The 25289-nt window shown below is 37.2% G+C and overlaps 1 protein-coding gene and 1 long non-coding RNA gene across 8 annotated transcripts in view; one reads left to right on the forward strand and one right to left on the reverse strand.

The window, feature by feature from the left end:
* Positions 1–25289, reverse strand: part of LOC126720911 (nudix hydrolase 7-like) — a 226398-nt gene that overhangs the window by 157582 nt on the left and 43527 nt on the right. Inside the window, exon 10 of one of the 7 annotated variants that reach the window (XR_007653723.1) lies at positions 115–214. The exons of the other annotated variants lie outside the window; for them this stretch is intronic. The gene's annotated coding sequence lies outside the window, so the exon portion shown is untranslated. Of the gene's footprint in view, positions 1–114; positions 215–25289 lie in introns of those variants that run through there. 7 annotated transcript variants of the gene reach the window in all.
* Positions 1–25289, forward strand: part of LOC126720916 (uncharacterized) — a 72131-nt gene that overhangs the window by 12382 nt on the left and 34460 nt on the right. The window lies entirely within an intron of this gene.

Genomic DNA, 25289 nt, shown 5'->3' on the forward strand with positions numbered 1-25289 from the left:
ATAAAAAAATATATTTTTAGGGACATGAAATTGAAAGTATTCTATACATACATTGCAAGATATATTGCATGAACAAACAAAACATTGAATCTTTCTTAAAACAATGTGCATAAATAAATATCAAATTACATCTTTATTATTCATAAAAGATAAAAATAAAAACAAATTATATCTTTATTGACTCATTCTGTTGTAAAGAAATCCACATTTTTAGGTATTACACAATTTAGAATTGTACACTAAGTATGTCATTCTATACAATATGACTAAACCTTCAAGGGTTTCTATCATGGTATTGTGCACATCAAATATGACTTTATACATTTGATTATGAAGTGACAAGGTGTTTCATATCTTGACTATTGAAGTAGAGGTAGATTGTTTTGCTAGAGTCTGTAGCTATAGCCAATGGAGAAAAACCAGCATAGTTCTTTTCTGACTTTGATAAGCATATTTTGGCAACATAATTGAAGAGCTCTTGTTTTTGGTTAAAAGGTTGGGCCGCATAGTCCTCAATTGGCATCCACTAGAGAATTGGAAAAGAAAAAAATGAACAGAAGAAAACCATGTTACCATATTTCAGTAATTCTAGAAGACCCAATATGAATCCAAATTTCATGATTTTCCATTTACATTAATATTAAGTTATGCCGTGTCAAACCAAAATGGGAAAATAGGAGATAAGCCACTTTATTCCTGTTAAACCAAAGGTGCAATAAAGTAGACAGAGGAGGAAAGTTAATGTATTCTGCCACCAAATGCACATGAATAGTAAGAATTTTCACCTTTAATGGTTTTTAATTAGCTCTAAATGTATTTCAAGTTTAAATTGAAAAGGTATATTGCATCAAAGATACATGGATAAGAGGAGGTTTTTTCAAGAACAGGAGATGTGAAATAGCACATGCTAGTCAGGGCCATAAATGTAAAAGACTTCACTAAATATCTTTTGAATTAAGATTAAGCACAAATGGAGTCATCATAAAAGTACTAAAATCAGCTGTTACGGGTTGTTATTGGAAGGCCAAAAAGTAATTTTAGTGGAAAGTTCAAATTGGAACAAATAACAACTAACCACCTATGATTTATTGTGAAAATGTTGTGGATGTAATAGCTTTTTTATTTATATTTGCAAGTGAATTGTACTTTTATGATTTAGGTCTACTAGTTTCATTTTATTAGGCTATTACTATTTTAATATGTGGAAGTAAGATTATTTTTGTAATAAGGCAATTAGGCTTTCTTACGCTAATTAAAACTAAGATTTGTACTCCTTTTAGAGATAGTTGATATTTTGATGAATGATAAAAAAATAAAAATAGAAATGGCCATTGGTATTTATAGTCAGGTGCATGTTGGGAAATTGCCTCAAATTTCAATTATGACTTGGAAAGTCAATTAAGTTTCCAAGTTGAAGAAGAAAATTTTAATTTGGGTTTCCTTTGTGTGGAAGGAAAGATCATTTCTTGGTATGGAAGGAAAGTCTATTCATTGTTAAAGGAGTAATATGTTCCTAGTCTAAAAGGGAATAGGAAAAGAAGTCTTATAAATGAACCATACCACAAAGAATTTGATGGCTTTGGCCCAAGGCTCTTCCCTATGGGGAGAAGAAAAATAGAGCGTGAAATCGAGAGAGAAAAAAGGGTTTTTGGCTTGCCGCCTTAGAGGAGATAGCTACGGAAGAGAAAGCAAAGAAAAATAAGAGAAATTTTTCTTTAACCGTGAGATATACACAAGAAATATTGTATATTGATTTGATAATACTGAAACTGATTTGGAGTTTCTCCTATGTTTTTTTTCCCTTTAAGGAGAAATGGTTTTTTACGTAAATATTTATATTTTTATGTGCGATTGCTATTTTGAATTGATAATATTGATGGTAATATTATTTGGGACGTAACAGTGGTATCAAAGCTTGGTTGATTTAGTGGATGACTTTTTGTGTGAATTAAGATGGAAGAGAATGGATTGCTTTGACTAGGTGGAGTTATCCTAAGAGAAAAGAAGACGGTTGAAGACAATCAATGGAATTTGAGTCAAGATGTAAATTGTTGGGAAATTGCCTGAAATTCCATTTGTGACTTGAAAATTCAATTAGGTTTCCTAGTTGAAGAAGGAAAATTTAATTTGGGTATCCTTTGTGTGTAAGACTATTTCTTTGTGTGGGATGAAAGTTTATTTCTTATTAAACAAGTAATGTGTTCCTAGTCTAAGGGAGAATATGAAAAGTCTTATAAATAAATCATGCTACAAAAAATTTGATGGCTTTAGCTCAAGGGTCCTCCCTATGGGGAGAGGAAAAATAGAGTGGGAAATCAAGAGAGAAAAAAGGGATTTTTGGTTAGGAGTAATCAAGGAGGAGAGAGTAAAGAGTTCCCGCTTTCGAGAATATAGCAAAGGAAGATAAAACAAAGGGTTGTTGCCTTAGAGGAGATATAGCTAACAAGAAGAGAGCAAAGGGTTGCCACCTTTGAGGAGATAGCCAAGGAGGAGAGAGCGAAGTGTTGTTGCATTCGTAAAATACAAAGAGAATGTATGTAAGAGCAAAAAAAAAAAAAAAAAAAAAAAAAAAAACAAGAGAGATTCTTCTTTTACCATAAGATATAGACAAGAAATATTGTAATTGATTTGATAATAATAAAATTGATTCAGAGTTTCTTCCGTTGTTTTTTCACCTTCAAGGAAAAAGGATTTTTCAAGTAAATATTTTTATTTTTGTGTGTAATTGCTATTTGAAATTGATAATATTAATGATAATATTATTCGGGACCAAACAATGCCAAATCCAATTCAATCCACCAACTCCTACGTCTTATTTCTCTATTTTCCTGACTATTCAATTGTTTTGGTTGTCCTAAGCATCGCCATCACTGCAGCCAATCCAAGACTAGAAGAAGAAAAGAAAAACATTCCCTAGCTATGTTTCTCAACCCATCAATCTACAATAACCCACACAGAACTAATTAAAATAAATAAATAAAAAACCATATGCCAAAACCCACAAATTTCTGACCCACCATGACCTACATACAGATCCCGACTACAGTAACCCAAAACATGCACCCACATAAAATCCGCTGCACATGCATACATACCAGGACTAAAGCTTCGTTTTGTTGTTGCTAATCCACACGTGACCCGTAACCGGGTCTTCTAGTCATTAAAAAGAAAAAGAAAAAAGTTTGAAGTTTATGGAACCGTGCACTAGAGAAAGCCCAGCCCACAAATAACCAGTCTAAGTAAGGCCCATAACAAGGCTCAGGTTCTCTTCAGAATTCCTATCTTTGGTGGACTCAAATTAATTTTTAGAGTTATCTTTAGGCCAAAATGGCCCAATACCACGAATTTTTGAAATATTTTGTAAAAAAACACTGTTTCGGAACTATATAGGAAAATACCACTTTTTATGGAACTCGAGTTCCTAGGAGTTTTGCCACCGTGGCACTGCTGAGATGGAAATTGGGCCATTAAAAAATGCTTTTTTTTTTTTTTTTCTAAGGTACTCGAGTTCTTGGTGAGCTCAAGTACCTTGTAAGGAACTCGAGTTTAATAAACTCGAGTTCCTTATAACTTTTTTTTATTTTTTTTGGTTGTTGGGATTATTGACAAATAAACATAAACATAAAAATAAGTAGCTTTTTTTTTATGTTTTTATTTATTTAAATAGAAGCATTGTAAAATATAGAGATTTTAATTTCAAAATATGAATTTAATTTCTACATTAAGTAAAACTATTCATTGTTTTCTCATAAAATTTTTCTAAATGCTTTTTACTTGTAGAAATTTAATTGTAAAATTTTTATGAGAAAACAATGAACAGTTTTGAAAACTGTCGGCCCAAGCCTCTGCTCCATGGACTAAGCCTCCAAAAATCTCCCATTAAAAACCACACAATATTATTTGAGTCGGGTCGGGTCGTCAACATGAATCAAATGATACCCTTAAAGTGTGGATGAAATGTTTTATAATGCTTAAATTTATAAAAGATACTAGTGAAAGTTCCATACGTTGCATGGCTTTAATCCTAAATTCTTTTTATATATTTTTTTGAGAAATTATAACTAAATGAGTTATTATTACATAATTTTAGAATTATTTTCTAACTAAAATATGTTTTCTCTGCATTGATAACTTGTACATCATGGTCGGCAAACCTCCAAAACTAAGTACAGGGAAATCGTGTTTTCTAAATTTAAAAGCCAAATCTAAATGCTTTTTCATGTTTGAATTTCACAATAATCGAATCTATTTTTCTGCATTGATAAAATATGTTTCTACATTAATATAATATGCTCTCTGCACATCATGTTTACTGCATATTCAAATCTGCTTACTGCATTCATAAAATCTATTTTCTGCATTAATTAAAACTATTTATTGTTTTCTCATAAAAATTGTTCACTATTTTCTGCATAAACTGTTTCCAGGATTTTGCATAAAATTGATCATCATGGCTACTCTTATACCACTACTTAGCAAGAGCATAAAGGTGTACAGAAAAAAGTTTGTTTTATTATATATGCTTTAAATTTTAAAGATGATTTTCTTATAAAACATTGTAAAAGGACTTTACAAAAGGACATTGACAGAAAGGCTTTGGAATTATATCTTTTTAGCACCAGTGCATTTATTGAAGCATTTGGTTGTCAACTCCCTGGCAAGGAGGTTGGAGATTCAAGCTCCATAAAGACAGAATCACAGTGCATTTTAGAAAACATGATTTCACTAGGTGTTTTATGAGAAAACAATGAACAATGAACAATTTATGCAGTGAACATAGAATAATTTATGCAGAAAAGAGGTGAACAATTTTTTAAATAATGCTGAATAGAAAATAATTTTATGCAAAATCCTAGAAATAGTTTATGTAGAAAACAGTGAACAATTTTTATGAGAAAACAATGAATAGTTTTAATTAATGCAGAAAACAAATTTTATGAATGTAGTAAGCAGATTTGAATAGATGTATAGATGTACAAATATTCTGGACTTGTTGAGAAATTTGATTTCGTTGAAAGTACAAAACCGTGAAAATTCATTTAGTTATTATGTACATTAGATGTACAGATCATTCGAATTTGTAAAAAACAAATTTAGATGTACAGATCGTTCGAATTTGATTTCGTTGATTGTATAAAATCTTGAAAGTACAAAATAAAATTGTGTAAATTAGATGTACAAATAGTCTGAATTTGTTGAAAAGTTTGAATTCGTTAAATGTACAAAATCGTGAAAATTAAATGGAAAACTGTGTACTAATGTATTGATCATCTGAATTTGTTGAAAAATTCGAAATCGTTGAATGAAGAAAATCGTGTAAGCTCAATGGAAAACCAAAGAACGTACCAAATTGTTGAGCAGCACATGCAGCATTACGAACATCAATGTAGTAATGGTTGGTCTGTGTGGTTTGGATGAGTCTGTATGTATTGAATTTATTAATTTTTGCTACAAGTAATGTACAATAAATCTAATTTGGGTGATAAGTGTTATGTGTTTAACATTTCAAATTACACAAATATTGGAAACATCAACATATCTAACTGGAGGCATTTCACTTCCTAAGGTGTTTCCTACATTACAAAACAGAGGACATTGTCCAACCAAAGCACAAGAATCATATGTAGCAACAAAGAATAGCAGGGAAAAAAATGACACAATATTTTCATATAAACTTAGTCAAAACTAATGAACAGTTAATCTTTAGATTTGTAAAAGTTGAATGTACATAATCATCAGTTGTCTTATATATAGTTAGAAAATAATTCTAAAATTATGTAATAATAACTCATTTAGTTATACTCAAAAAAATATATAAAGAAAATTTAGGATTAAAGCCATGCAACGCATGGAACTTTCACTAGTATCTTTTATAAATTTAAGCATTATAAAACATTTCATCCACACTTTAAGGGTATCATTTGATTCATGTTGACGACCCGACCCGACTCGAATAATATTGTGTGGTTTTTAATGGGAGATTTTTGGAGGCTTAGTCCATGGAGCTGAGGCTTGGGCCGACAGGCCCAAGCCGTTGCCCCCGGACCCCCAGGAAAAATTTTATGAGAAAATAATGAACAATTTTACTTAATGTAGAAATTAAATTCATATTTTGAAATTAAAATCTCTATATTTTACAATGCTTCTATTTAAATAAATAAAAACATAAAAAAAAAGCTACTTATTTTTATGTTTATGTTTATTTGTCAATAATCCCAACAACCAAAAAAAAAAAAGAAGTTATAAGGAACTCGAGTTTATTAAACTCAAGCTCCTTACAAGGTACTCGAGCTCACCAGGCTCGAATACCTTAGAAAAAAAAAAGTTATAAGGAACTCGAGTTTAATAAACTCAAGTTCCTTACAAGGTACTCGAGCTCACCAAGCTCGAGTACCTTAGAAAAAATAAAAATAAAAAGCATTTTTTAATGGCCCAATTTCCACCTCAACAGCACCACAGTGGCAAAACTCCTAGGAACTCGAGTTTAAGAAACTCGAGTTCCATAAAAAGTGGTATTTTCTTATATAGTTTCGAAACAGTATTTTTTTACAAAATATTTCAAAAATTCGTGGTATTGGCCATTTTGGCCGTTATCTTTAGCTTCTTTACGTTCCTACCAAAAAAAGATAAAAATAAAAAGCCTACTCCCACTCAGTCAGCCTATTAGACAAGTCACTTATTAGCCACATCTTTAGTCAGAGCACGGCATCATTCAGCCAACAACTCGGGTTATTGTCTGAGACTTGTTATTTTAGAGGCATTAGAGCATTCTCTTTCACCAAGGTATTAAAAATGCTAAATGTTATTTAGCATTCAGCTTCAGTGAGCTGTTAACGATTGTAAAAAAATAAAAAAGAGTATTTTTTTATTCTCCCATTTTTTTCTTTCTCACTCTCTCAAGGTCTCTTTTTCTTTTTCTCTCTTTGCCTCTCTATCCTCTCCGTCTCTCTCTTTCTCCATACTCTCCGTCTTTCTCTTTTTCACAGTGACGGTCTACCTCGCCGGAGTCACCGTGTCTCAAGCGAAACCATCAACGAATGGTTGCTGATACTTAACTCACTCAGCAAGCCTCCACAACGGGAAAAGAAGGTGAGGTTGTCCACCACGATTACGACGGCTGAGTTATTTTGTGGTTTTGTGGTTGTGGGTGAGGGTTGATCTGGTCTGGGTCGTAGAATCAGATCTGGTTCGTAGAATCGGATCTGGGTTTTGGGTGGGTTTCGGTAGCCTTAAGTGGTTTTATGGTCGTGGGTGTGAGTTGATTGGGGTGGCTTGGGCTTGGGCTTATGGGTGTGGGTTGATTGATTTGGTGGTTGGTTGTTGTGGGTTGGGCCATGTTGTTGCTAGGTGTGAAATCTTTCTCTGGTGTGCCATGGTTGATCGATTCGGTGATTGGTTGTGGGTTTGTTATGGGTGGTGGCTTGGGTGGTGACATTGAGTGGATGGTGGCTGGTGGTGGCCAAGAGGGGTGGGTTGTGTGTTTTTGCTTGGAGAAGAGACACACAGAAAGAGAGAAAGAGATGTCTCATGAATAAGAAAAAAAGAATTATAAATATATAATATATAATATATAATATTTTAATGAAGTGGTAAAAAAATAAAATTTTTTGACTTGAGTGTGCTATAAAGTGGAATGTTAAAACAGTTAAAGTAATGTTTTGAGATATTATATGCTATATTTTTTGACATGTTTGATATGAATGCTCTAAGATTTAGGTATTGCATAGGCTACGATTTACCTATCTTCTCTCGCAAAATGTTTTAACTTTTTACTATTTTAACTTTCACTTTTTACTTCTCTTCAATTTTTTCTTAATCTTTTTAATCAATAGTTGAGACTGAAAATTACTTTTTGTAACTATCAATCTCAACCATTCATAGTAATTACATTAGGCGTAATACCTCTCAATCCATTTTAGAGTATCATGATAATATTAGAAGCACCTTATTTTGATGGTTGTAAAAATAGTCCATTGGATTTTGTCAACTAGAAATATCGAATGAATCAATTCTTTAAGCAAGCAAATTTTGTGGATAACATAAAAATTGGGTATGCAAATTTAAAGTTAAAGAAGGAACACAAATATTTTGGGAGGATCTCGAATATATGCACTTTATAAATTATGAATCTCCCATTAGTCACCATACTTTCAAACTCCGTATCTACCCCAATCCTAGTGTGCTAATTTTCAAGATTGAAGTGATAGTATGAGGAAATTATATAGCTAGCCAACTACATGTTTGTCACCATACTTTCAAACTCCGTATCTACCCTAATCCTTGTGTGCTAATTTTCAAGATTGAAGTGATAGTATAAGGAAATTGAATAGCTAGCCAACAACATGTTTTGAAGAAAATATGATGAAGTCTTATCCCATTTCACGTCCTTAATGCACTATTGAACAATCTACCTGTTGAGATTTAAAAAGGATCATAGTGAAGGAGACCCAAAAGAATGAGTCAAGCCCAAAAGGAAAAATCAAGCTAAGCCCAAAGTAGCAGATGCAGGAGACCCATGAAGGAATAAAAAGGCCCAGGGGATCTTGAAGCCCAGACGAAGAAGCATCCAAAAAAAAGAGAACCACGGCAAGAGATAAGAAGTCAGGATCCTCAGGAACCATCAAGAGGCGCGGATCCTTTCAGGTACAAAGACAAAGGAAGACTAGGACAGCTCGAAAGAAAAAGACAGAAGAATAAAATAAGAAACAAAAGCAAAAGAACACAAGCGCCAGTAGAACCCAACGACCTCTCATGGCACAGACAGAAAAAAACCTCGGGGAACCAGAACAGGGAAGCACAAAAAAAAAGAATGATAACAAGCGGCTTTCAAGTTGGCAGAATAGGATTCCGCCCAAATGGGAAAGAAAAGGGAAAAGTGGAAACTGCCAAAAACGGGGATGCCAAGAAGGGCATACCTCAGCACATCCCAAAGGAGATGGCCAACCAGGAACTTTCAAACGAATCAGAGCTGAAAGAAGGAAAGAATGAGAAAAACGGAAATGGGACTTATCGAGTGATAGGTACAGGACGTGCTCTGTTTGCAAAAAAGGTAAAACAGGGGAACCAACGGTTCCTCGGGAAGACCAAAACTCCATTATAAAAGTAAAGGAATGGGTTGCGAAAAAAGGGCAGCGAAAAAAAGAGAGAAGCACAAAAAAGAAGAGATTTTCTAGATAAAAAAACTATTAGTAAATCGGTGGTGAAGAGAAAGAAAAATACTAAGGGAAAACGAACATTGCTTCCCGGTATCCTGTAAAAGCCACTATTGCACATACTCGAATTCAAAGAGTATCAAACTTTGCAAGTCTTGAAGGCTGAAATAGCCACTCAAGACTGTAATTTTTGAGCTTGATTGAACCTTGTATCACGTCCTAGTGAGCTTTCTGTAACATAACAGACAATGTATTAATGAAATATGCCTCATTAATCCCAGGATCTCCTTAGCATTAATTTTGTATCACTTTACTAATCCTGCTTCTTTCCTTTTGAATTTACCTTGTTGTTTTTTTTGGCATTCTTCAATACGAATATCCTTACTTGTCATTTTTTTTTATTGTCAGGAGCATCCCCTGTATATCACTTAATTCTTAAACAGCTTGTTAGCTGCGGTGAGTCAAGGCCCGGTTCACCAAACCTTTTATTTAGGCTCGAGATCCTTGGGCCTGAGTGTCACAAAAAAAGGCACTCTCACATTTTGGCGACTCCACTGGGGACTGGGCAAAGGAGAGGGAAGAAGCAATCCCTTCACAGAGTACTCCTCCAAGACAAAGAAACAGCAAAGGAACTAATGTGCCACCTACGGCCTCTGAGCCCGTAGGAGAAAACGAGGTAGCTTCCAGGCAAGGAGGCGGGATACCCCTGGTAGAACAGGAGGTTGTGTCAGAACAAAGACACACAAGGCAGGAACCAGACCTCATGGCCAGGATGACAGCAATGTTGAAGGATCTGGAGTAAGAAGTTCGTATTCTCAAAGAAAGCAGGACACAGGAAATCAGAGACAATGTTCCCCCTACTGGTCACCAAGATGAAACGCAGCCAGAAGGAGGGTCAGTAGTGGAAGGAAGAGCCAACCCTCAGTACTTAACACTGGCAGATGTCAATGCCCTCCTGGAGCAAGAGAGGGAAAAACTCTCAAGGATCCCCAAGCAATTCTCTCGGGATCCCCCGTTCCCTCCAGAACTTCTTGGCAAACCATACCCTAAGGGGTACGAACCCCCAAAGTTCCATCCTTTCGATGGAAGAAATGGAAGTGCTGTGGAACATGTGAATAGGTTTATCCACACTATGGGCCCCTATGCAAGAGACAGAGAATTATGTCTAAGGGAATTCGCCAAGTTCTTAGTGGATAGGGCATACACTTGGTACACTACGCTGAGACCCGGGTCCATCAAAACCTGGGATGAGATGATGGAAAAATTTTGCACCAAATATTATCCTAGTGAAGACAAGATCACTTTCCAGAACTTGCAAATGGTGAGGCAGAGACTTGGAGAAGATCCTGTCCAGTTCATTAAAAGATTTGAAGATGTGTCCCTAGACTGCTATGGGGACCACGAAGAAAAGGAACTCGTGGAAACCTGTGTAGCCAACATGCTTTTTGATTACAGGCTCAACCTTGAAAATCTATGTATCACACAGTTTGCTGACCTACTATAGAGAACCAAAAGGACAGCGCAAACCATGAGGACAAAAAGGCTACCCGTGTCCCAAGCTATGACAGCATCAGTAGGAGAAAAAAGGAAGAGACCAGATGGGAAGGTGTTCAAGGAACCACCGGTGATCCCATGTACAGCTGAAGAGTTAAGCCATGTCTTAGCTAAATGGATCGGAGATGGGGTTGTTAGGCCATTCACTGTGTCCAGGCCACCAACTGAAGAAGAAAGGAAGAACCCTTTATTTTGTAGAATCCATAATTATGTCAAGCACTCCACCAAGGATTGCTGGACCCTTCGCAAACTCTTCCACAAAAAGTTGAGGGAAGGAACCCTGGAACTCACTCAGAAGGAGCCAGAAGTGCAGAGGAACCCCTTGCCTAACCACAAAGGGAAAGGGGTGGTAGCAGTAGTAATACATGAGAACCCGGCAAAAGCAGGAGAATCTAAAGGATCCTTCCACCCGAGCATGGTCAGGACCCTCCAGAAGAATCCCAAGTTCAAGTCACTATTCAATCAATTAGGATTCGGACCAGAAGTAAGAAGAGTGGCCATAGAGTCTCTCATGAGCATAGCAGCAGATTCAGGGATGGAATGCTTTACAGTAGAGTCACATGCTAGTCGAGCTTTCCTGGAGACAACCAATGCAATAACCTTTACTGATGAAGACATGGAGATTGAGCACCCAGACCACCGTAGACCCCTTTATCTAATGGCCACCATAAACGGCGTTCAAGTCAAAAGAGCACTGGTGGAAACGGGGGCATCGCTCAATCTCATAGCCTTGAGTACCCTAGAAGCTGTGGGCTTAGTTGATAGAAGGATCCTGGGGGCTCCCATGGAAATAACAGGATTTGGAGGATCGGTGGAATCAACAGAAGGATACGTACAGCTAGCCTTAAGGGTAGGGCCAATAGTAGCCCTGACAAGGTTTCATGTGATTAATGCAGAAGTTTCTTATCATGTGTTGCTGGGACGCCCGTGGCTTCATAAACATCGCCTTATTCCATCGACGTTCCATCAATGCATTAAAGGGAGACTGAATGGGAGGCCCATAAGGATCCCTGCCAACCATAATCCTTTCAACCAGGGAGAAGTGAACTTTGCAGAAACGATATTCTATGATGAATTGGAGCCAGATGCTGAGAGCCCCGCCCCAGGGACCCCAGGGGCACCCATCCTAGAAGAAGAAGAAGGAGGGAGGGGCACCCGTGACCTAAGGAACCTTTTGGAAAGAAAAAGACAAAAAAGAGAGTCCAGCTCTTCAGGATCCCGAGAATGTGTGGTGGTGCGAGAACCCGAAGGGAGGCTAATCTACCGTTTGTGAAGGCGCGCGGGACCCGAATGCATTATGCAGGAAGGTCCCGGACCGCCAAGCTGCATGATGGCCCAAGAAGAAATTCCAGAAGAACCAGTTAAGGAGGCCCAGATTCAGCCTGAGGAAGAATTAAAGGAAATAGATTTGGGAACAGAACCGGGATCCCGAAAGCCTGTCTTCATTAGCAGTCAATTGGTGGCGCAAGAAAGGGAACAACTGGTAACCTTGCTCCAAAAATACAGAGATGTGTTCGCATGGACCTATGATGAGATGCTTGGTTTAGACCCAGGATTGGTAGTCCATTCTCTTAATGTGGACCCAGGGATGAGGCCAGTAGTTCAACCAGCTAGGGTCTTCCACACTGAGGTAGAAGCTCAGATAGTTCAAGAGGTCAAGAAATTGCTAACAGCTGGTTTTATCAAACCCATCCAACACCCAAAATGGCTTTCCAACATTGTACCTGTGAAGAAGAAAAATGGTCAGATCCGTTGTTGTGTCGACTTTCGCAACTTGAATAAGGCTTGTCCTAAAGATGAATTTCCCTTGCCCAATATCGACCTCCTTGTAGATTCAGCTGCAGGAAGCTCAATGTTCTCATTTATGGATGGGTATAGTGGGTACAACCAAATCCGCATGGCTACCAAAGATGCAGAGAAGACGGAATTTAGAACTCCAATTGGGAACTTTTACTACACTGTAATGCCCTTTGTCCTCAAAAATGCGGGGGCTACGTATCAGCGGACCATGACAGCCATTTTCCATGACATGATTTACGAAGAAATGGAAGATTATGTAGATGACATTGTGGTCAAGTCAAAGACCAGAACATGACATTTCCAAGTACTTGAGCAAGTCTTTGAAAGATGCAGGAAGTATAAGTTACGTATGAACCCCATGAAATGCGCCTTTGGAGTGTCTGCTGGAAAGTTCCTTAGGTTTCTGGTACATCACAAAGGCATAAGTGTGGATCCAGCCAAGGCCACAGCTATCGCCATAATGAGAAGACCAACTACTGTTAGGGAACTCAAAAGCTTCCTAGGAAGGGTCTCCTATATTAGGAGATTTGTGCCTGGTTTGGCCTTAGCTACAACAGGTCTATCCAAGCTGTTGAAAAAGGGAAATGAATTTACCTGGGGGACGAAGTAGCAGGAAGCTTTTCAAAGAATTTAGGGCATCATGAATCATTTGCCCACCCTCCAGGCACCAGTACGTAGGCGACCTCTGCTGCTATACTTAGCATCAAACTCCCAGGCAATAGGAGCTCTGCTAGCACAAGAAGACGACCAAGGAAATGAGCAACTTGTATATTATGTAAGCAGGACACTCAAGGATACCGAGACCAGGTACCCCAGAATAGAGAAACCCTGCCTAGTGATCATTTACGCATCCCAAAGGCTAAAGAGGTACTTCTCAGCTCACTAAATCCTTTTGGTAACCAAGTCCCACCCCATAAAAGCACTCCTACACCAGCCCCTTCTCACAGGAAGAATAGCACAATGGCTAGTTTTGCTCTCTCAATATGATATAGGCATAAGGACTCCCAAGCCTGTCAAAAGCCAGGCCATAGCAGATTTGCTAGCTCAATTCCCAGGAAAGGAGGAAGGCCCGCTGAGCGAAGAAATCCCTGGTGAGGTAGCAGTAATGGAGATCCCAGGGAAGAAATGGACCATGAGGTTTGACGGGTCGGCTACAGCAGCTTCAAATGGGGTAGGAATTGTACTAAGTTGTGAAAATGGGGATGTCATACCCTTGTCTTTCAAGCTTGGTTTCTCGTGCTCTAATAATGCAGCTGAATATGAGGCATACTTACCGGGTTGACTATAGCACTTAGTATAGGACTGAAACATATGAGAGTGTTGGGAGATTCCAATCTTGTAGTCTCCCAAGTGAAAGGTGACTTCGCATTACGGGAACAAAGCTTAGCAGCCTACAGAACTTGGGCACAAAGGCTGGAGCTGGAATTTCAAACCTTTAGCATAGAGTACACTCAAAGAAGTGAAAACAGGTTTGCTGATGCGCTCGCCACCTTGGGATCCCAAATACCATTTAATGGGAGAGATACGCTGATAAAAATAGGAATGCAGGAACATTCTATTGTAAGGATTCTCCAAGGGATGTACCTCGAAGAGTCCAAACAGTAGGATTGGAGAAACGAAGTCAAAGAAAAGATGAAAGAGGCAGGGCCTAGAGGGAACATCAAAGAACTAATGGATTACACTCAAATAGAAGGAGAATTGTATAGAAGGCTGCCAGGAGGAATATTGTCCAGATGTATCACCGAGAAGGAAGGAAAGTCGAAGCTAGAAGAATTACACACCCAAGCATGTGGAGTTGCAGAAAAGGTCAGCCTATATAGAAGGATGCAACGCATGGGGTATTACTGGCCAAATATGGACAAGGAAGTAGCAATTATACATGAGAAATGTCAGGAGTGTTGTTTGGCAATTGACAAAGAAGAAAGCTACGCGGTGTTTATTGCAGAAGATTGGCGGGTTCCTTTCATAGGATACCTGGCTCAGGGGATCCTGCCAACCGACAGAAAACTGGCCTACAAGCTCAAGAAGCTAGCAGGCAGATATTTCCTACAAAACGACATCTTATTCAAAAAGGGATACCGTGGGGATCCCCTAAGGTGCCTAGGACCAAAGGAAGCTAGAGAAGTAGTCAGGGAAGTACATTCTGGAGATTGTGGAAGTCACCCGGGAACGAGAAGGCTGTATAAGCAATTACTGTTGTTGGGATATTACTGGCCAACGATGAAAAGAGACTCTAAGGAGCTGGTCAAAACATGTCATGCTTGCCAAGTCCTGGGAGATGCAATTCACACTCACCCAAATGTTCTACAAGATATGATGACACCATGACCTTTTCACACTTGGGGGCTTGATCTCATAGGGCCTATAAACCCTCCATCCAACGATTACATATGGATCCTGGCAGCCACCGAGTACTTTATAAAATGGGTAGAGGCCATCCCTTTGAAAAAAGCCACTGGAGCAGCCGTAGCAAATTTCATTTGAAACCACATCATTACAAGGTTCGAGATCCCCAGAAGACTGATCAATGACAACAGAACCCCATTCATAAACAAAGATATGAAGGGGTTAACTGAAGCATATCACATCAAGCATGGGAGATCTACCCCATACTACCCACAAGGAAATGGCCAAGCTGAAGCTACTAATAGGGTAATGTTGAAGATCCTTAAGAAAATGAAGCATGAGTATGGAGGGAAATGGAGTGATCATCTGGCAGATGTACTTTGGGCATGTAGGAGCCTTGTAAAGACAGCCACAAGATTCTCCCCATTCTCCCTGGTCTATGGAACAGAAGCCATCAGCCCCGTGGAGTTAGTCATTCCTACACCAAGGGTAGTTCTGGAGGAAAATCAAGGAGAAAGTGAGGACACAAACAATGAAAGGAGGCTAGCAGATCTGGAAGGGGTAGAAGAAGAAAGAGAGCTGGCCAAGAAAAGAAGCCAGAGGTACCAGCAAAGAATGACTAGAGCATATGCACAAGCAGTACGCCCAAGAATGTTCACTGAAGGGCAATTAGTACTAAGGATGGCGGAACACGTGAGGAGGAACCTGCTAGGGCCTTCCAAGTTCACCCCAAAATGGGAAGGACCCTACATCATTAGTGCAGCTCATGAGAGCGGGTATTATTACCTTACCAAAGAAGATGGGACAGTCCTGACAGAACCCATAAACGAGAAATGGCTGAAACAATACTATGCATAAGGACGAGGGGATCCCGGTACCTCAGGATCCTTTTACCAGCTTCACAATCTGCTAAGTGTTTTTATTTTTATCTTTTTATTTCAGCCTTTATCATGAATTCTGGTCTAAAATGATTTTGTTCAGGAACCTATGATAGATTGACACTTTGTGGTCAATACTGCACTAAATGATTTTCTTTGTTCCTTAAAAATGACCATATTTTAATGAAGTTCCTTTTTTCTTCAATATTTAAGTCTTTCTTTAAATACTGCAAAGTCCAAGTTTGGATAGATTTAAGGAAGGATACCTGAGTCAAAAAAAAAAAAAAAAAAAAAAAAAAGGTATGTAATACCCTTTACATATGGCCCAGGATTCACCTCACAGATAATTTCAGATACCCCACAGACAGTTCCAAGTGCATAGGTCTAGGATCACAGGTAAAAGTAAAATACCTAAGATACCTAGCCTAGCACTTGGCAAAAGAGGGGAATCTGTCAAAGTTCATGAATTGGGACCGTATCTCAAAATATATATATATAGGAAAAGATATCAGTGTACCCAGTTCAGTACTTGCACAATAGATCACCGGGTACCTGGACCAGAACTTACAGTGAAGCTTGTGGAAACCATGGTCCAGGACTCAGGAAAGAAAAGAGAAAAGTCATATATCAAAAAGAAGAGGAAAGAAAAGGCAATATATCAAAGAGAAAGGCAGATTCACATACTAAGAAATTAGAAGTAGTTTTGAAACACCAAAAAAAAAAAAAAAAAAAAAAAGAAGAAAGCAATGTTAAAAAAAAAAAACTTATACAACCTCAAATTGTTTATATAAATCTAAAGTAAGCTAAGGAATGAGGCCGGCCAACAGGGAGGCATCCGGAGGAATAATAGGCACAGTCGAAGCAAAAAGGATCCTCTGTCGCTTGACCTTCAAATCTTGTAAAACCCTGTGAGCACGAGCCAAAGCCTCCTCAGCAGCAGCTATCTCGATGTCTATACTCTTGGGTAATTGCCTCTGAAACAGCATATGAGCCAACAGACGCAAGTGATCCAACAAAAAAGACAAATTGAACTTGACCTCCAGAAGGTCTTGGACCACCCCTCTCCGCTCCAGAAGCTTTTCTTCAGACAAAGAATCTACAGAAGAATTCCTCAGGGAAACCAGCACAGCACATAGCAACTCCATCAAAATATTACCCAGAAAAATGCCTCCCCTGAAGTCACTGGTGAAATCCCCGTGACTCTTGAGCAGACTCTCTAACAGCGGCAGACCTTCAACAGGAACAGAGAAGCGTAGGAAGCTGCCATAAGAAGACCTAAAAGCATGGAAATGGCTGGCAGGAAGACTGTTAAATTCCAGGAGGTCAAAGTGAGCTAGGAAGGAGGAGAGCCTTAAATCAAGATCTGAGGCAGCCACTCTCGAGGCGTCCCCCATTGTTGTGTCACCACTTGCAGGGATTGGAGGACTTGCAGCCTTTTGCTCTGGCTAAAGATCAGCAATTTGAACGGATCTCACAATTCCTTCGGGGATAACAGGCTCAGAATCTTTAAAGTCTGTATCAATATTCAAAAAAAAAAAAAAAAGAAAGGAAGAACAGATTTAGTCTTAAAAAAAAAAAAAAAAAAAAAAAAAAAAAAAAAAAAAAAAGGAGAGAGAGAAGAACAAACCAGTACCGGCTTCTCAAGGCAGAGCCTCTTCTTCCTGATCCCCTGATTTCCCGAAGATTCTGGGAAAGAACATAAGGCAAGTTGAAGAAAGGGTGAAGAACCAATGGCAAAATGGCTAAAGGAAGGAAGAGATGCAGGGGGCTTTGCCATGAAAAAAAAAAAGAAGGGCGAAGGGAAGGAAAGAAAGGAAAAGGAAACACAGTGGGATCAACTCGCACTCACCTTCTGAACATTCTGATTCTAATAGAAAGAGGCAACACTGGGAGCAGACTTCTCATTGGCTTGACCTAAAAGGAGAAGGAACTCAAAAAAAAAAAAAAAAAAACTGGAAAAGAAAATAGAGATGTAACGCTATTTCAAGGAAACATGGCTCACCTGTTTGTTTGGATAAAGGAGTGTCTCCCAAAGCGCCTTTATCTGACAATGTTTGAGGAAACACAGTCCTGATGGGACTAGGAGTGCGCTCAAGATGGGGACTTTGAGATGTAGGGATCTTAGAGGCTTTGGGATCCTGAGAATCCTGGGAACCTTGCATCGGTTGCCCGGTTTCCTCAGCTAGACCACCAATAGGAGGCTCCTCCCCCACAATAGGAAACGGAACAGAAAGAGCTGTAACAGTTTCCTCTCCCAGAGTCTTGCCGGTCATAGAAGGAGGCACCTCCACCTAAAGGAAAAAGAGGAGGGAAAAAGCAGTGCCAAGTGAAAAACAACGGGGTAATGCTAACAACACAGTGCCAGAGCAAAAGGAAGGGAACCCAGTAGAAGTTAAAAAAGGGGGGATCCTACGAAAATCTTAGAAAATCTGAATCACTCACGCGTGGGCTTTAGGCAACCCATGAGCTCGGGGGGCTAAATGTTGAGGTCTAAAAAGGATCATAGTGAAGGAGGCCCAAAAGAATGAGTCAGGCCCAAAAGGAAAAATCAAGCTAAGCCCAAAGTAGCAGATGCAGGAGACCCATGAAGGAATAAAAAGGCCCAGGGGATCTTGAAGCCCAGACGAAGAAGCATCCAAAAAAAAGAGAACCACGGCAAGGGATGAGAAGTCAGGATCCTCAGGAACCATCAAGAGGCGCGGATCCTTTTAGGCACAAAGACAAAGGAAGACTAGGACAGCTCGAAAGAAAAAGACAGAAGAAGAAAATAAGAAACAAAAGCAAAAGAACATAAGCGCCAGTAGAACCCAGCGACCTCTCATGGCACAAACAGAAAAAAAAATCTCGGGGAACCAGAACAGGGAAGCACAAAAAAAAGAATGATAACAAGCGGCTTTCAAGTTGGCAGAACAGGATTCCACCCAGATGGGAAAGAAAAGGGAAAAGTGGAAACTGCCAAAAACGGGGATGCCGAGAAGGGCATACCTCAGCACATCCCAAAGGAGATGGCCAACCAGGAACTTTCAAACGAATTAGAGCTGAAAGAAGGAAAGAATGAGAAAAAACGGAAATGGGACTTACCGAGTGATAGGAACAGGACGTGCTCTGTTTGCAAAAAAGGTAAAACAGGGGAACCAACGATTCCTCGGGAAGACCAAAACTCCATTATAAAAGGAAGGGATGGGTTGCGAAGAAAGGGCAGCGAAAAAAAGAGAGAAGCACAAAAAAGAAGAGATTTTCTAGATAAAAAACTATCAGTAAATCGGTGGTGAAGAGAAAGAAAAATACTAAGGGAAAACGAACATTGCTTCCCGGTATCCTGTAAAAGCCACTATTGCACATACTCGAATTCAAAGAGTATCAAACTTTGCAAGTCTTGAAGGCTGAAATAGCCACTCAAAACTGATATTTGAGCTTGATTGAACCTTGTATCACATCCTAGTAAGCTTTCTGTAACATAACAAACAATGTATTAATGAAATATGCCTCATTAATCCCAGGATCCCCTTAGCATTAATTTTGTATCACTTTGCTAATCCTGCTTCTTTCCTTTTGAATTTACCTTGTTGTTTTTTTTTTTTGGCATTCTTCAATACGAATATCCTTGCTTGTCATTTTTTTTATTGTCAGGAGCATCCCCTGTATATCACTTGATTCTTAAACAACTTGTTAGCTGTGGTGAGTCAAGGCCCAGTTCACCAAACCTTTTATTTAGGCCCGAGATCCTTGGGCCTGAGTGTCACAAAAAAAGGCACTCTCACCCTACCTTTTGCCGGGACTTCAAAGAATTAAAGGGATTATCTGAAAAGCTCATGAAAGTGTTCAAGACTTGGTTGGTTAGGTGAAGAAAGTGAAAACTCAAACTGATGAGATTTTGGTAATGGAGAAACATCAAGTAACACTAGCTAATAAAGCACAAGCACCAACAAGTGTTGCATTAACATGTATGCAACAAGAGGAACCTATTGAAGAGTGGCAAGATAAAGAAAAGATTCTACAAGAGAATAAAATCTAATTTGAAAGTTGAAGTTGTTGAATATGCTAGTGATTAGCTCTCCATAGTGCTTGAAGATCTACAACTTGGTGAAGTTGAAAGGGTTGATAATATATTGTTGTAATGCAAGATTTTTCTATTCTATGTGCTCCTTAAGATGATTCCAGACTTGAAATAAGTGTTATTTGTTAGTGTCCAAATCCTTCAATGCTTTAAAATTCAAGGTCGAGTTTTATCCAATCAGAGAAGAATGATGTGGGAAACGTAAGAAGATTTTATTTAGTATTCTATATTTATGTTTGCAAGGAGTTTGTTTTTAGAAAAGAAAAAAGAGTTTTTATTAAATAGATTCAATTATATATTTGTGAAAAATATATGCATTTAAATGCTATTAAAGTCAGTTATATATAGCAGAAAAAATGAATTTTAAAAGGAAAAAAAAAAAAAAAAAGGAAGAGACATTGGTATTTTCAATAAATCTTCATAATTTAGTAGTTTTTATTTTTTTATTTTTTATTTTTATTTTTTTTAATATCAAGGGGGGCGATTAAGTGAAATTGTATTTAACATAAAGAATTTATTATTAAAATAGAGGGGGAGGGGAAAAATCAAGGAGACATGGCCCAGCCCATCGTTGCATATCATATATAACGAACATGTATTCAAATTTATGCTTTACTAATCACATTTTATTGTGTATTTGTTTGACTTTCTTTATAAAATAACAAAAGTTTAATTTAAAAAAAAAAATTTAAACCAATGGCATATCATAATTAATAGAGTATAAAATGGAAAACAAAAAAGTTGGACAGACAGATGATTTGTATTCTCATGTAATATATACTTAATTATATTTGGGCAAAGAAGGTTATTTTTTTGATTGAGCTTTCGGCTAAGGTGTCAATGTAGAATTAATTTAAAATATACAATGATTTAGTTGGACCATTGTATCTTGGAGGGAAACATGCCAACTAGTTTTACATTTTAAGAATGTTCATAAGTCAGTTTATAAACGTTGGAAACTTATACTTACCTTAACTGCAGCTTCAGCAAGATTTACATGTTGGATGGGCAATTTGATAGCAAAGGAGAAAAGACCTCAGAATCCATAGGTTTCTCAATGTTCACTACAACTCCTCCATATAAATCATTTACAGAACTTAGTAGCTCGACTTGTTGAACTCTTTGTTGAGACATGACTTGTTTCTCTATTGATATGGAACTTGTTGAAATCGTCCTGTTTCTGACCAGGAATGAAAATCTATCTCCTGAACAAATAACAAAAAAGAAAGGAATCATGCACCTAGTTGTGCTGAAGAGTTCATCCAGCAGTAAACAACTTATTGCAAACATAGTTGAACAAATATTACCAAATATTGAAAACAATACATAGTCAATTGAAACCCGTTTTACATAATAATAATAATGTTAGGCATGTACCAAATCAACATTAATTTTCAATTTCCTCTTAATAGCGGGATAAGACTTTAATATTTGTTTATGATTACACGGTAAATAATGACTCACATTTTAAGTGGGCACCTACCACCTTTGTTTGTTTTGTTTTTTGTTTTTTGTTTTTTTCTTCTGTTATGTGGGCACCTACTATTATTACACTATTTGTGTTACTATTATACATGTGAAAAAACAAAATAAAATAAAATAAAAAATAAGAAGAAGAAGAAAAAAAAAAGGGTGTGGCCGCGGGTTTCGTGGGTTGCAGATGGGTGTGGCCATGGGTCTCAGGTGCGTTTGGAATGGGTCACAGAGGGTTCACGGTGGTTGAGGTTTTGTGGGTTCTTTTGCCACCGGTGGTGGTGGCTGGCAAGGGCTAGTTGCAGGTTGCTGGGGTTGGTGGCAGAGACTCTTCTTTGTCGAGTTTGGTTGCAGGTTGCTGAGTTGGTTGCTTCCCACTCAGGGCCGGCTCAACAAGTTTTGGGGCCTTGGGCGAAAATTTTAAATGGGGCCTTTTTATAATTAAATATTACTGATTTCTTTGAATTATTGCTCTTTTTGACTTTTTGTTGTATAATTTCATCATCTTCCAACTCTTTTTGATAAGTTTCTTGTTCATTTGTAATATTTTCACCCAAACTTTCTATTATGTTTTTTTTAATACTAGTAACAAATTTATCCATAGATCCTTTTTGAGATTCAATTTGTTTTTCAATTTTTCTCTTTTTAAGAAGTTTTTCATATCCGGATAAATATTTTCTAGTAGACATTTATAATGAGAAAATATTTATAGATAAATAAAACACAATTTATAATTAAAAATGATAATTTAACTAAAAATAAAATTTAAAGTATAGAACAATAGAACCTGGTTATTGCAATTTTTTTAAAGTCGTGACCACTTGAAAGTTTAAACCTGCACAAATAAAAATTAATTTAATACATGATTTAATAAATTAGTGTCACTATAATACAAATGAGTTGATATGATACACATCAAATTATTAACTGGCATAATAATTTATAATGATAGATAAAGTGTCAGATAAAAAAAAAAAAAAAAAAAAAGAAGGTGAGAAACCGTCGGACCAAGTAACTGTGGTCAGTGGTCTTTAACCAAAAAAAAAAAAAAAAAAACTGTGGTCAATGGTCTGTCACGTCTGTGGGCTGTACTGTACAACCCACAGATGTGACAGAACTGTACTCCTATAAAAAAAAGTGAGAAGTTTGAAAACCATCCAGCCTTTTCTCCACTAGATCCTATATTTCTATGGCTAAGTTTTAAAGCAGAAAAAAGTCCACAGAGGGAGAGAGGCAGAATTAGAAAAGCATCATAGCAAAAAACGTGTCCCATCCCATCAGACAGTTGTCCAGTGCAGTGAAAGTGTGAAACAAACTAAAAATATATATAATTTAAGTTAAAGAAATAGAAGACTCTTGAGTATTTATTTTCGGAAAGACAAAGAGAAAGAGGGGAAGAACTGAAGCAGAAGAATACCTTCTGTGACTGCCGGCTAGTAGACTGGTATGCTGGAATCAACAAAGAAAAATTTCAAGCTAGAGGGGCTGACTGAGTTGATGGAAAAAGATCAAAAATCAAGATGAAGATGAAGAAAAGAAAGGTAAGACTGTAAGAATATAGATGGAGAGGTAGATAGATAGAGAGATAAGAGGTTTTTCTTTTGTTTTTGACATTTATAATCTCTATTTTAACATATTTCAAGACAATTACGTTATATTATTAATAAATTTGTCTGCTATTAATTTTAATTTTAGCATATTTCAAGAATGGGTTAATACATTTTTCTCCTAAAATTTAATTCTGTTAGCTGAACTTTGACTTTTTTTTTTCCTTTTTAATCTTTTGCATTTTAGGATACAATGGGGCTTTTTTAATGCATTTTATTGACCAATAAAAATGCTTAAAATTTTTTTAACTAAAATATATAAATAAATATATTATATATATAAATTTTTTTTTTACAAGTGGAGCCTTCTTTTATTTGGGGGCCTTAGGCGATTGCATCTCTTGTATCTACTGTTGAGCCAGCCCTGTACCCGCTAGATGTGGTTTTTTTTTTTAGGTTGGTGGTTCTGATTTGCAGGATGTGGTTTTTGGTGGTTTTGGCAGGATGTTGGAAATAAATAATAAAGAAATATTAAAAAATAATATTTTGATAAAATGGTAAAATAATAGAGTTTTTGGATATTGGGTGTATTGTAAAATGGTATGGTATAATTGATAAAGTAGCTTTTTAGGTTGGTAAAATAGGATATGATGACAAAACTGGTTGGAGATGCTCTTAGTTTGCTGTTCAAACTCAAGTTGGTCAATCACGTGCATGTCATGTGTAAATAAAAAGCTTCAATTACATTTGCAAAAGAGAGAAAAAGAGAAGCCAGTTATGTTTGTTTCGATTATCATATCAATCCACTACTAACCCAATTCAATTCCTGATTATCCCTACTCTCACAAATATAATTCTACAGATTGATTACCAAACTCCCTCTCTCAACTTATTTACAAGTAATTTTTTTTAAAGGATAAAAAAATCTTGAGTTTTGACGCTTTGCAGCCTGTAATGGACATACTAAACCAGGTTCACTAGTTCAAGCTTTAATCGGAGGAGAAAGACGATTTCTTAACTAAGCTGCCACATCATCGAGTTCAAGCTTGGCCACTAAGAAAAACTGATCTCACCGTTCATGGCTTCTATGTTTCATTACCTGTTTCTATCGCTTTAGATGCTGTTTGTTTTGCCGAGAAAATGAAAGAAAAAGGGAGAGAAAAAAACAAAAAGTCTAGATCAGCGATGGGTTCAACCAGCAGTGAATGTCAAACAAACTAAGCAATTGGCGACACAAAGCCTAGATTGGCAATGAGAGCTCGAATTCCGATGATACCGCAGCTCGGTTGAAAGATCCTCTCTCCTTTAGTGAATGCTTGAACCAGTGAACCTAATTTCTCTTTTTCTCTCTTTTGCTCAATAACAGCAGCATTAAAGTCTCAAACTTTCTTCTTTTGGCTAAAAAATAAAAACCCACTAATAAAAACCCTTATTTGCTAAATTTCCCTTCAACTAATTTTGATCTAGTTGCATACTCGGCTCTATATAAAAAGGACCAAGTTACACACTAAAAAACCACAATCCATCCCTCTCTTACCCCCTTATTCTGAAACATTTTGCTACCATATCTCTAAACATCTCCATATCTTTCTTCATCTCTCTTACAAAATCTATCTTCTTAGATAACACCTATTACACACACTACTGCCCATCTCTCCCACACTTTAATATTCTGAAACCTCATCATTTTGCTGAACAAAAGCACATCTCCATCTCTTTCTCTATTTCTCTTACAATACCTCTCTTCTTAGAAAGCAACATAACCCATGACATAACATAAAAAACCACTCCAGTAGTATATATAAGCTCCTGTATTTACTATATTTAACCTTCATATTATTTATCTCATACTTCCATATATTTCACAAATACATTCCTCATAAACTATCTATACATATTTCTCACATATATTTCTAATCTATCTTACAAACACCATAACTCACAAAACACACACACACACACACACACACACACACACACACACACACACATATATATATATATATATATTTTACTATCTCCATACATCTTAAAAGATGCCAAACACTCTTCCAAGAACATATTACAAAAGTCATTCTCATGAAAGACATATGAACATCAATACTAAGGCTTTTCTCTTAAAAGGCACAAAGACTTAATATTAAAGTCATTCTCATTGAAGACATACATTTCTAATACTTAAAGCTATTCTTATGTAAGGCACAAACTTATAAAATTAAAAGTCCTTCCTATGGAAGGCAATATCACTCATACTTGACTGAAAACTAAAAGAGCATTACATGGGGAAAATCATTTAAGTGTATAATAAAGGGGATAAACATAACCAACCTATGCACACAGCTAGACATATTCTCTCTCCCTCTAGTTGCACCCATTTTTCCTCTTCAATCATGAAGTCACCATGAAAGGATTCATAAGATCATATTGTACCGCTGGACTCGTTTTCTCATTTTGCTAAAATGTTAAGTCCATTGACGTTATT

This window comes from Quercus robur, chromosome 4 (genome assembly GCF_932294415.1).
Source record: "Quercus robur chromosome 4, dhQueRobu3.1, whole genome shotgun sequence".
NCBI lineage: Eukaryota > Viridiplantae > Streptophyta > Magnoliopsida > Fagales > Fagaceae > Quercus > Quercus robur.